Source organism: Adiantum capillus-veneris, chromosome 7 (assembly GCF_014529385.1).
Source record: "Adiantum capillus-veneris isolate H3 chromosome 7, ASM1452938v2, whole genome shotgun sequence".
NCBI classification, from domain to species: domain Eukaryota; kingdom Viridiplantae; phylum Streptophyta; class Polypodiopsida; order Polypodiales; family Pteridaceae; genus Adiantum; species Adiantum capillus-veneris.
Window position 1 is genome coordinate 89,430,798 of NC_140937.1, and position 14,242 is coordinate 89,445,039.

Here is a 14,242-nt window from a genome sequence, read left to right on the forward strand (position 1 = left end):
CCTGTATCACCTTAGCCATGTAGGCTTGGTGATGCGCTAGATACCCATCATAAGTCAATTTCTGAACTGGATTTCTGACTCTGTTAGATTTGCGTGGTCCTGGGTCACTCCTTTGCCCTCTAGCATCTTCTTGTACTTTCCTTACACCAGGTGTCCTGACAGCCGGAATTCCAAATTCCTCATCAAGACTTGTTCAGAACCATCTGAATCCATGTCTACATGTGAAAAACCTGATGATGCATCAGCCATAAAGGGAGGTTCATCAACATTTTCCTTTCCTTTTCGTGATACATTCCCTGTACCTGCTGGTGGAGTAACCTGCGTACGTAGTCTACCATTCCATGGCTTCTCAACAGAGCCACGAGAAGAGGACTCTTGTGGTCCACTCAAAACCTGTGACTGTGGCCTCACATTTTGTACAACCACATCATCTTTTACATCAGCCCCAATAGTGCCATGTGCATTACTGTACCAGCTGCTCATCTCATCAAAGACTACATCTCTACTCACTCGTAATTCTTGTGTAGTAGGATTGTAGCACCTGTACCCCTTTTATTCAAGGGAATATCCCACAAGAATACATTTCTCTGCTTTAGGATCCAATTTCCTACGCAACTCATCTGGTACATGCACATAAGCTATGCAGCCAAACACTTTCAAGTGTGCCAAATTAGGCTTTGTACCTGTAAACTTTTCCTCAGGTGTTACATCATGCACCGCAGCTGTAGGTGTCCTGTTCATAATGTACACAGCTGTATTTATAGCTTCAGCCTAGAAATGATGAGGCATGTTCTTCTCATTCATCAATGCACGTGCAACCTCTGCAATGTGCCTGTTTTTCCTTTCTACAACCCCATTCTGCTGCGGAGTATATCTGCATGTAAACTGCCTGCGTATACCATGCATTCGCAGAAAATCTGAAAAATCATTGGAGAAGTACTCTCCCCCTCCATCTGACCTCAATGTCTTGATTTGCATATCTGTCTCCTTCTCAATCATGACTTTGAAGTCCTGAAAGTGACCAAACACTTCACTTTTGTTACGCATGAAGTAGACCCATACTTTCCTTGTATGGTCATCAATGAAAGAGACATAATACCTGCAACCATGTATACTTGCAGTATCGGTTGGACCCCAAACATCTGTGTGCACCACCTCAAGTGGCTTTTTACATACATTGCGCTCATGTGGAAATGAGCCCTTTGACTGTTTTCCAAACTGGCATGCTGCACACACTTTATGCATACCATCCACCTTGAATTTGGGCAAACCTTTTACAATCTGTTTTGATTGCATGCTGCGCAATCTCTGCTCATTGACATGGCCAATGCGTTTGTGCCAAATGTCAACATCAGCCACAACACCTGTGCCCTGTGCAAATAATGCAGCTTTTACCTCAGGCATGTCTACATTCAGCATAAACATTATGCCCACACATTTGCCCTCTGTGATCAGCTTACAGCCATTCTGGAAATCTTCTACATAACAGCCATTTGGATTGAAGCAAACCTGCAAACCCTTCTCAACCATTTGTCCAACAGAAACAAGATTCTTTGTAATGTTTGGGACATGAAGTACATCTGCTACGTACTTTGATTTCCCACTCTTCGTATTTAGAGGTATGTCCCCTACATGAGCAATGGGGTGAGCTGTGTCATCTCCTATCTACACATAGCCTGACACATCTGGTTTGCGCATATCTCTAAACCACTCTCCACGAGACGTCATGTGATTAGAGGCACCTGAATCCACATACCAAACATCATCTTGGGTGGAATTCTCTGCAGTCATTGTATTCATTACATGTTGCATAACAAACATGCGCTCGTTTTTGCTGTCATCTGCATCTCTGCTAGTAGATGCATATTTGCCATGTTCTCTCTTTCCACTTGCTTTTCCCTTTGGACAGTCACGTGACATGTGACCTCTTTCACCACAAGTCCAACATTCTCTACTATCTGCAGTATGTTGCTGCCTGCTTGATCCTGCACCACGACCTCTTTGACTCCCCCTGCCTTGAGACTCGTTTCCCCTGCCACCTGTATTGTTTTGATTTGATTGACCTTCTTGAAATTGGCCCCTGCAACCCCTTGGGCCTCGACCACGACCTCTACCTCTACCTCTGTTGGAGTTAGAATAGAAGGCCTGTTTAGAATTATTTCTGCCATGAGAAGAAGATGTGTCAAGGTTCTTCTCCTCAAGAATAAGCATAGAAATCAAATCTTGGAACATGGGGATGTCGTCTCTTGTATTCATGGAAGACCTGAAATGTACATACTCATCTCCTAGACCATCCAAGCATGCACGGACAATGTCATCGTCTTCCACTGAGACTTTAATAGATCCAAGAGCCTCAATGATACTCTTGATCTTCAAGGCATAATCATTGATGGAGAGGTTGTTTCTCTTAACCTGATTTAGCTCCGACTTTAGTTGAAGCTTCCTGGCCTTGGTGTTCACCTCGAACACTCTGCCTAAGTTTTTCCATGCAATGGTGGGGGTTTCAAAATCCTGTAGATAGCCCATCATGCCATCTATGATGCTCATAGAAATCCAATACATCACTTTGCTCTGGCCTTGTTGGCAGTCCCTCAAAGCTTTTCTTTGTTCTGCTGTAGCATTTGTCTCGGGAATCTCTGGTTCCTTTTCATTGTCTCCTTCTACATAGTCCCAATAACCTTTTCCTTTTAGGAAATTTGTTATTCTGAACTTCCATGCAGGGTAGTTATTTTTCTCAAGCTTCTCAGTAACAATCTGACTGAAACCGTCAGACATCTTGAAGCACTAAGACAAAATAGCTGCAATCTGCAAAAACCTGCAAATCTGCTGAACCTGCTATCGTGGTACCTGTAACGCTTTCTACACTCAACGAGTGTCCACAATCAAGCGTACATACAACCACGACAAGACAAGCACAAAGCACAGAGAGATGGAAAGCTTCTTCTTCTTCTCACAAAAAAGAGAGTACAAAATGACTAAGTGCTAAAACTGAAAAGTAGCACATATGTACATGCGGTCACTAAGTGTGAACTCGCTAGAAGCGTACTAGGCTGGCACTATAAGTGTAGTCCAGTTGTAGAATCACTGGCAGAGATCCTCCATGTCGGTCACCTAACGCGCCAGTGAGTAAATGTCGTAAGCGGCCAAGACCCGTAGTGGATGCCAACTCAAGATGTAGAGCTCGACATCTCAACATGGTCTGCCAAGGAGAACAATGCTTTCGAAAAGGTTAAAGAAAAGCTTATCTCTCAACCTGTGCTTACATTGCAGGATCTCTCAAAGCCATTTGAGGTCCAATGTGACACTTGTGGTGATTGCCTTGGAGCTGTTTTGCTTCAAGAAGGACGCGCCATAGCCTATGAAAGTCAAAGTCTTGATCTTGTTGAGCAAGCTCTAGGCATATATGAAAAGGAACTTCTCGCAGTTCTACATATCTTAGACTCATGGAATCACTATTTGTTGGGGACTCCTTTCATTTTGCGGACGGATCACCAAAGCCTTAAGTACTTCATGATGCACACCAAGCTCTCTGACAAACAAGTGAGGTGGGAAAATTTCCTTTCACAATTTCATTTTCATATTGCTCACATTGCTGGCAAGAATAATGAAGTAGCCGATGCACTCTCAAGAAGACCAAGAGTAAATGCGGTTTCCATAGCAACTCACAATGATCTATCTTCTATGATAGATGAGTATGCTATTGATCCCAATTTTAGAGATGTGATTTCAACCCTTGCATTAGGGAAGAAAGAGGAATCATTTATTATACAAGATGGTTATCTTCTCTATGGCAATAAAATATGCATTACTAACTCACTACATGAGAAAGTAATGTATGAATCTCATGCTCCTCCTTATGCGGGACATAGAGGGATTCAGTCTACCCAAAAAGGGATTGAAACATATTTCTATTGGCCTACCATGAAAGCAAACATACAAGAGTATGTTTCTAAATGTGTGGTATGCCAAAAGACGAAGTTTGATAGAGGGAAGCAACCTGGATTGCTTCAACCTTTGCCAATCCCTAATTCACCATGGAGAGCATATAGGGGGACATAGAGGGATTCAGTCTACCCAAAAAGGGATTGAAACATATTTCTATTGGCCTACCATGAAAGCAAACATACAAGAGTATGTTTCTAAATGTGTGGTATGCCAAAAGACGAAGTTTGATAGAGGGAAGCAACCTGGATTGCTTCAACCTTTGCCAATCTCTAATTCACCATGGGAAAGCATATCCATGGATTTTATCTTTGGATTGCCTAAGTCTATCCATGGGAATACGGGAATATGGACGATAGTAGAGACAGGTTCAACAAACAAGCTCATTTTATACCTATCAAAAAGACTATCAAAGCCCATCAAATGGCAACCCTCTTCATTTCACAAATCTTCAAGTACCATGGCTTGCCAATGTCCATAGTGTCGGCGGATAGAGAACCTAGAATGACCAGTAATTTCTAGAAGGGTCTCTTTGAGAATTTAGGGACAAGGCTAAACTTCTCTTCGGCCTATCACCCCCAAACGGATGGCCAAAGTGAAATAGCTAACCTAACAATTCTTGATCTACTAAAAGCCTATGTAATGGAAGTAGAGCAAAGGTCCCAATGGGAAAAGTACTTACCCTTAGTGGAGTATGCCTATAATAACACTGTACATACTTCCACGGGAAAAGTACTTACCCTTAGTGGAGTATGCCTATAATAACACTGTACATACTTCCACGGGAAAATCACCTTTCGAGGTAATTGAGGGAAGATCTAAAAGTCCCCTGCTACTTAAGGTACACGGGTAGATCTTCGCTGCTGTAGATGAGTATAGCCGAGACCTATAAGAATCTTTCCAAAAGATTAAGGATGCTATCTCTATCTCCCAGCAAAGGCAAAAGGCTGTTGCTAATAAGAACAGAGGAGCCCAAGCCTTTAAAGAAAATTATTGGGTCTTACTTAAATTTCCCAAGGCTCGATTAAGGCACACCACGGGCAAGAATCCTACGGGACACCAAAAGTACTATGCTAAGTTAGCAAAAAGGCACTATGGTCCCTTCCACATTCTTAGAACAATTAATGAGATGGCCTATCAACTCAAGTTGCCTAGTCATTGGCTCATACACAATGCTTTTCATGTGACCCTACTAAAGCCTTACAAAGGAGAGCCACCTCGAGAACCAACTATTGAAGACCCACCGGCGATCAAAGACCAAGAGGAGGTGTTGCAGCCCGAGTCCATTCTCCGACATGAAGACAAGGTATTAAGAGGCGCTAAGACTATCCGACGGTATCTTAATAAGTTTAAGAATTATCCTTTTGAAGATGTTAGATGGATGCAAGGCATACAATTAAAGGATAACCTAAACCTTGTCAATGCTTACAATGCTTCCCTAGAGTAAGCAAATGTACAAATGTTTAAAATGAACAAAGTTTTTGTCTTATAAGACTCTCTTTTTCTTTATTGTGCACAAATTTTAAGTAGTATACATGCTTAGAATCAAGTTTGCGGAGACGACGTCTCCCAAACACCAAGTAGAGCTTATCACTCTACTATGGAAGATTGATAGGACTAATGCGCAGACATGCTTGCGACAGTCTAGGCTCTCAAGAGCCAAATGGATTAGTCATCCATTCTAGAACAATGTCGTAGGGTAAGATAGGGATCCTCTACCCGCTAGAAAAAGGACTAATGAATAGGCGTTACCTTCTCTACCCCATAGTCACAGACGACTATGATTTCAAGAGAGAGGTAATATCATAATAACTAATATCTAATTCTCCTAAATGATTTTCTCATGTTAAACTGATCATTTAATATGGGGAAGTACCAGGGGAGAAAAAGCTAGAATATTAGTTAAGCTGGTAGACTGGCCACAGTAGGGATCCAAAGGAGGGAAAATAGGGACCCAGAGGGGGGGGCATCTGCAAAAGAGTAATGTGCAACAATGGGCTTTAAAGACCCTAAGATTCAGCCCATTAAGACTTCCAAAATGCTAAGGTTCCAAAATTCAAAGGTTGTGTAATGGTCAAGCTTAGTGGAATCGAATGCTTTGTGGTGTGCCAAAAAGTCTTTGCAAGCTCCTACATAGGAGGGGGACGAGCCCTTTTAGTAGGGGATGAGAGAGAAACACACACACACACACACACATACACACTCTCATGCAAGCCCCTTTACACAAAGGGCACAGTGGACACATGTCAGCTCGCTAGGCCAATTGCCCACAAGGTGCACTCAAATCCTATTGGATGGCCATAGAGGTGGACCAATGAGAATTAGGCTAGGGTAAAATCTACTTTAATTCATTTAAAAACACTTAATAAAAGAACCAATAAGTATTAAGCTCTCTAGAAGACAATAGTCCAGTCTCCCAAGGGGTCCAATGAGCATTTAGCAGCCCAATGGCTTGCCTGATTCCTATTGGCCAGAAGACAAAGGGGTCCAATGAGTGATTAATTGATTTATTTAATTACCTAAAACTCTAACAAAAGGGGAAAGGGGGACACATGTCACAAGGCTATCACTTATGCTTCTCAATTTTCATTGGCTAAGCTTTGTAGGGTCCAATGGGGTGCCAGAATGAGTATTTTGCAAGAGGGGTCGACCAAGAGAGAGAGCGGGCTGATTTTGGCAAGGCATTATCACACATACACTCACACAATCTCATGTGTGAAGCAAGAAGACTCTCTCTCTCCTTCTCAAGCTTTACTGGAAAGCTCATCATCTACTCCAAGCTTGTGAGAAGGGATGCCTACACCAACAACTCTTGTCTTTGTGATGCAAATCCAACCAAGAGCCAAGCGTCAATGCATCTCATCTCCTCTACCATGCTAATTACTAAGCTATGCTAAGCTATTATAAGTGATTATGTGAGGAGACATACTTCTTTCTCGTAAGACTACTCCTTTTTCCTCTCAATCTACTCTCATACCCCGCTAGCTCTCACCATCTTCGAAGGTGTGTGAGGTCTTGGGTCTGAGATCGTGAGGGAATTGATGTTGTGTTTTATAAGTGTTTGCTTAGTGCTTGAAGTTTCCATCTTCATTGCACTAGCTAGTTATTGAAGGAACACAAAGAATTGTATTGTAAAATGTCCCCCTTGATGGGGGAAACCTATAATACAAAGCCTTTTGGAGGGGGGACCGGCTCTAAGTAAATCCGGTCCTCAACAGTTGTCAATAGCTTAATTTCTCTCTCTTTTGAAGTATTGTTCATGCCTATCTAACTAGGTGTTATGTTTTTTGTTGCTGTCTCCATCCAAGCACTCTAGCTATGCTCATTAGGAATCTATTCTAATGAAATGCTCACTATGTTTATGCTATTTTCTGCTACACACAAGTTACTAGGCCATTAAATGTTACAGTATCCTCCAAAAGTTTGGACAAACACTATCTCCTTTTGGCTATAGGACTCTATCGGGTTTGGCTAGCTGGCTAAGGCCAATAATTGGTATCTGTTCTGAAGGCTCACAAGTGTTTTAAAGCAAGGCTGAGAAGTTGTAAGGATCTCTTTAAGGATGGGTTTTGGCTTTCTAAAGAACAACTACTTCAACAATTTCCAATCTCTCAAGGATGTGCTAAGCTGGTTTTGCTCAGAGTGCACTTCATGTAGGATTACTTTAAAGGCCATCCTCCTTCTCTTTTCAAATATGCACTAGCACCTATGCTTATACAAATGAGAAACTGGTCAATTGGACCCTATACTAGTGGAAAGCTTAACAAAAAGGTGGAGGTTAGCTTGGAATGGGAAGCAACGGTCATACAAAATTTTGTTTATGTGGGCTTACCCTATGTCTAAAGCAGAGCTGTCTAATGTGGCTCATCTTGCATCAAGGTCTTTGGACATGAGTAAAAGCTAATCAAATTGGGATTTCTGATGGTATTTGCAGAAGATGCAAGATGCATGAAGAGACCTTACTCCATCTGTTCATCAATTGCAAATATAATATTTTCGTCAAAGGTGAACTCCTTAAAGCTTGTGCTTCAGACCCATCTAAGCTTACTTGGAGAGCTATGCTGTTGGGAGAGTGCAGTTTCACCGATGTCCCACTTTGGAACTACCTCAGAGGGGTCTTCTTTGGAATGTTTGGTTAGAAAGAAACATAGTTGTTTTTGGATTTCCCTTCTCTTCATCTTCAATTCCCCTAGCTCACAATTTTAGGGGTGTTATGTCAAAAATTGCAGGTCTCGTTACTATAGCTTTAGTTCATGTCAAGCTAATGCGAAAATGCTTGAGGTGGCAAAGATGGAGGCTATCATTATGTCCTTTTATGAACCTTGGAGACTTCAAGCCATTGTCAATTATTTTGTATGTTGTAACTCTCTCTCATGTTCTTCTATCTCTTTGGTCGTTCCTCTTATGGCCATAATACCCCCAGTCCTACCTTAGGGGCTTTGTACTTTCCCTTTTTCTCTGATTTATTTAGCACTGTTTTTTTTATAAAAAAAAGTGCAATCAATGCATGACCCTATGCATCTTTAGCATCCTAACGTGCCTACTCAATATTGCCCACTAGTAGTGGGCAAAACAGTAGAGAGCGACCCCGATTCTCCCTGACCATGATGGGGGCCTCTGAAGTAGAGTGCTTGAGGCTTGTATTTGAACTAGAGAGGAGATTCCTTACGGTAGGGGCGCTTGTTGGATGATTCTGAGATGATGAAGTATGCCTTGATGGAGGGGCCCTGTTGACCAAGCCATTTAGCAAAAGCACATCGTGAGTCGCAAGGCCATGCTTGCTCTCCCTAAAAAGCCCCGATATCTCTCTAATATATTCACGCATAATTTCGAAGAAAAGGAAAACAATTTCACTAAGTGTTTCTCATTTAAAGTGGCATTATATATTGGGTGTGAAAGAGGCACAATTATTAGAAAATGGGCACATTCTTCCCTTGAAACCTTGAGCTGATAAACGTTGAAGTTCAATGGACTGTCTAGTGTAACTTGTGAGTGTCATTGTTTCATGATAGCATCATAGCAAGGCTTAGATAAAGAGTGGAGCAGTGGAAGAGTGCGACCTTATGGAGAAGGACCACAGGCAAGTTGCAAGCAAGGCAGAGGAGTAGGGCTGACATACAGGTTTGGCATGTAGCCCTCGTGTGGTGGGAGGACAAGGTGAAAGAGAGAGCAAGCGAGAGAGCGAGAGATTTTGGGTGAAAAGAAAAAGATCTTTTTTGGGTGTGGGCGCGTGGATGTCACAAGCGCACGGAACTTGGAAGCGCCGGCTGGCGTGTGAACGGTCCCTTTCGTAAGCCTCCTCTGTTTTCACCCCATATCGGGGCAAAAATTGGCTGTTTAATTAAATCGGCCCAATAATTATGAAATTATTAAGTACGCCCCTGCGCGCCTCGTCTCGCGTGTCAGTCAAGATCTTGACTCTCTCTCTAGACTCTGTTTTGACAAACTGACTCTCTCTCTCTACAGCGGCAGTGCACACACTCTCTCTCTGCTCTCGATTTCCCGGCGCATTAACGAGCCCCCCTGCGCTTTTAAGAAAATACAAACAAAAGCGCCTCTTTTTTATCATTTTTTATTGTTTTTTCTCTTTCCAAAGTCCTTTGGGATTGCGTGTTATTTTTTGTACGTCCTCAACCTGTAAAATAGTACTTCTTTTTATCGCACCCAATTTGACCCAAGTGACCTGACCAATTGGGTTTCTTCTTTTAAGTTTTCCATACATTGGGCGCCGCCCACCATTCTCCAACAACACCCCCAAATGCAGAGGAAATTTTGTCCTTTCTCTCCCTTTAACTAAAGCTTAGTGTTTTCGACTTGTTCCGGTGCTAACCCTGCAAATCAAATCCATAAAATTTGTGTCGAAATAAAAGATGTTAGCGAACAAGCCCCTAGCTTCATGAATGTGAGTCATACTACAGCACTATAGCACAAAACCAATGGCTCGCTTTCCTCCTCCTATAACCAAAGATTGCGCATGTTCAAGGCTAATTTAAGCTTACTTTACCTACATTTGTAAGGAAGGCGTTGTAAGTGCTAGAAATTTTCCAAATTTTACAATGGCTATAACACATCTGTAAGCCCCTCTAAGCGCTCCAATGAATCATGCATGATTGCTTTTTTTACTTCATGGAAGCGCCATAGCTCCCAAAGTCGCAGGTGTGATGGGGCTCTTACAATCTTGCCACTTTGACATTTAGAAATGCCCATTTAGAGCAAGAGGAAAAGGAGAAACCCCACCTATATTTTTTTTCAAAGAAAACTATTAAAAAGAAAAGGAAAAAGAAGAACAAGACCTCAAAGGTAGGGAAAGAGGCACTCCCATCAAGAATGGTCACAATAGGCTATAGGAATCAGATAGCATATCTTTCTCTTTAATAGTTGGAAACCAATTTAGACCTACAATAACTAAATGAAAGAGACCTTCGGATAACATATAATGGGATAGAGGGAACATCCTTTACGCTCTGAAGAGAGAAATTGGCCAAAGGCTTCAGTTTAGCAATGAATGAGTGAGATGTCTTGACATCTGAAACATTATACAAGGCATTCAGTCTTTGAATCTAGGCATACCATACTACTGCATTTCTCCATAGATTCCCCACCTAGATTTTGAAAAAATTACTCTAAACTTTAAAAAAGTATATATTGAAATTTCATAGTATCCATCCAATATGTCTCTGTGATTTATTTTTTTGAGAGAAACAGAATCATAAAACGAGAAAGGTACAAAAGCCCCTAAGGTAGGATAGGGGCTATCGTGACCATAAGGAGGATGGCATGAAGGCATACGTAAAAGCAGGATAAGCTAACAAAAGAGGAAAAGTATCTAAGGATTACATATAATCTAGAAGGCTCATGAACAGATAAAATGAATGGTCTCCATCTCTACCACCTAAGGGCTTTTTGTAACGCCTTTACTTCTCCTTTGGGAAGCATCAGAAACAAGACAATACATCTCTTTCATTACAGCCATGAAGCTAATGGAAAGAGGTACAACAGAGAAAGGCCAAAAAGATGATTTATTTCTTTCCAAACCATATCTGCCACAAGAAAGCACCTTTGAGACAAGTCCATAGTAGAACATCCAAGAAGCTACACTCTCCAACATGAGAGATCTCCAGGTGATCTATGTAGACTCAACAGAATAGGCTTTGTGAAGTTCTCTTTTAAACAAAATATTGTGTTTGCAGCTAACAAACAAGTGTGGGAGAGTCTCTTCAGGAACTATGCACCTGCTATAGCTTCTATATGACACACCAATTCTTTTAGCTTTTGAAGCTGTCCATGTCCCTTGGTGAATAATGAGCCACATGAGACAACTTTGCTTGATAGACAAAGGGTAAACCCAAATACATTTTAACGTGTAAGACCATTGCTTGGTATTCCAAGAGACTCCCCATTTACTATTAAGCTTAGCAATCAGGGGACTGATCCATCTTGACCTCATATCCTTTAGCTGCATAGATGCTTTTACATACTTTGAAGAGAGAAAAGGGGTAGTTTTTGAAACGACTCTACACATTAGCTTGCATATTTTGAATTGTATCCAAGACCAGATGAGCACACCCTTGAGAGATTTGGAAATGTTGAATTAATTCCTCTTTAGTAAGTGAGACCCCTTGCTTGTACACATCTTTCCAAGTCCTCAAGCCCGCTTTGAAGCACTTTTGTGCTCCTCTAGACAATTGCCATCCCTTTGATTTAGCATGCCAACCAAACCAGATTGAGGTCTATAACCAAAAACAAGAGGCAATCCTGGAGGTGACCAGATAGCTTTCTTGCAGATCTAAGCTTTCCAAATCCTACATACAAGGTCAGTACCTTTAGGAGTGAAGCTAACATTAGAAACCCTAACCTCTTCAATTGAAAGTCCATTCCAAGCTTTATAATCTCTGAGATGAAAATTCTGCAAAAGTCTTTTGACCAGAACTGCCAAAAAGTCCGTGGAAGATGAGTCTTTCAATATCCATTTGCTTGCTAGCTTCCTTGAAAGTTGCTAGATATTTAGGATGCCCAAAACTCCCAATTCTTTCTCTCTGCATCAAACCTGCTAGGTCTCCTACGGTCTTGAGAACTGCCCCAAAGAAATATTCTTGCCAGGGAAAAGACCTAATTCAATTGATATTGAGAAGGCATCCAATAAGACATTAAAAAAATAGAGAGGACAATAGATAATGATTTAACACAAAAACCCTTGCAGAGAGATTAGGCTGATGATTCTGCCAAGCAAAAAGTTTTTTCCTAAACTTGTCAAGCACCCAATTCCATCTTTGATTGAAAGAAACCTGAATCCCATGGGAATTCCTAACAATCTAAAAATCTATCCATCCTCAATGGCCTTACATCCAGATTGAGTGAAAATTGTAGGGCAAGCACCTTTAGACACCTTGAAACCTGTTTTTACATGATTGATCACATAACCACTAGCCAAGCAGAAAAGATTTAGGCATTCCCAAAAAAAATTGATTGATTGTGCATCATTTTTAACCAAAGCATTAGTGTCACTTGCAAACTATTGTAAACAAAGTTGATTTGTAGATCCTTTAATACTAATGGCCTTCAATTTCCCTTCATGGAGTAAGTCTTTGACCAACTACCCTAGGGCATCAAATGATATGACATAATAGACCTGTGTAATGGAATTGAATCAATCAAAGTTCCATTTATAGATACACTAGCAGAAGCATTGTCAAACAATATGTGCACAAATCCAATAAATCCTCTACTCAGACCCATGTCATGCAAGCTCTACAAAATAAACTCCCATTCTATTCTATCATAAGCTCTGTCAAAAGCAATTTTCAAAAAGATGAAGTCTTTTACTGTCTCCTCTGCATACTCCATTCCTTCCCAAACGGACATTATAGCATCTAGAATGAATCTTCCCTTAATGAACCCATTCTACTCTTTCAGTATGAACTGATCCATGAGAGGGCTCAATCTTCTAGCCAAGGACATGGAAAAGATCTTATAGACAGAAGTCAGACATGTAATAAGCCTCCAATTGGACAACTCCTCCCTTGAGTCTTTCTTGTGTATTAACCTGACCACACTAGCATTAATTGAAGGGTAAAGAGCTCCTACAGTCAGGGCTTCTTGCCAACCCACCATAAAGAAGGTGTCTGAAAATATTGATATTTACAATAGAATTCATTACGGAAACCATCAAACCCAAGGGTTTTACCAGACGTTAATTTTCCAATAGTTTCTCTTATCTCCCCTTCACTCAAGGGTTGATCTAACAATTTAGTGAAGGAGTACGAGCGGAAGTGCGACGCGAGAGAGAGTGCAAGAAGAAGAGCACGACGATATGGTGAACTCGCTCTACTATAATGTGTAGAGCATAGTGAGTTCTTATTAGGTTTTTACAAAAGAATATGTGTCTTACCTGGCGGCCCGCCCACTTACCTGGGCGACCACATTGGGCTTTATACCCCAACAACCTCCCACTTAAAGTCCAATGTGGTACTTTAAGTGTGAGAGAAGCTACTATACAAGCTAATATACAAGAGATGTAGAGAAGTGATGTACTACCCTACACCTAACTGCTTGCGAAAATGCGCAAAGCTCTCTGAGGGAAGTCCTTTTGTAAGTAGATCAGCAGGATTTTCTGTGGTGTGAACTTTGACAAGCTGAAGTTGCTTATCCTCGAGCATTTCCCTGATGAAATGATACTTCACATCCACATGCTTTGTCTTTGAGTGATAAATTGGATTGCGAGCCAATTGTATAGCACTTTGACTATCACAATATGACACAGGCATCTCTTCTTTGATTCCCAAATCTGTTACTAGTCGATTAAGCCAAATTGATTCTTTGCATGCCTCTGATGCTGCAACATATTCAGCCTCTGTAGTAGACTGAGTAACACAATCTTGTAATCTAGAACGCCATGATACTGCTCCACCAGCCAATGTAAAGACATACCCTGACGTAGACCTTCGGTTGTCTAAGTCACCTGCATAATCTGAGTCTGTAAAACCCTTTACACTTAGCTCCTGACTCCCATAGCATATACGCATACTCTTTGTAGCTTTCAGGTATCTCAATATTCCTTTCACTGCCTCCCAATGTTTCTTGCCTGGGTATGACATGTATCGACTTACTACTCCCACTACAAATGCAATGTCTGGGCGAGTAGCAATCATTGCATACATCAAACTACCCACTGCAGACGCTTATGGAATCTTATCCATTTCAGCCTGTTCTTCCTCAGACACAGGACAATCTTGTTTGCTAAGTTTCACATATGGTGGCAATGGAACACTCAGTGCCTTTCGCTTCTCCATATTGAAATGTT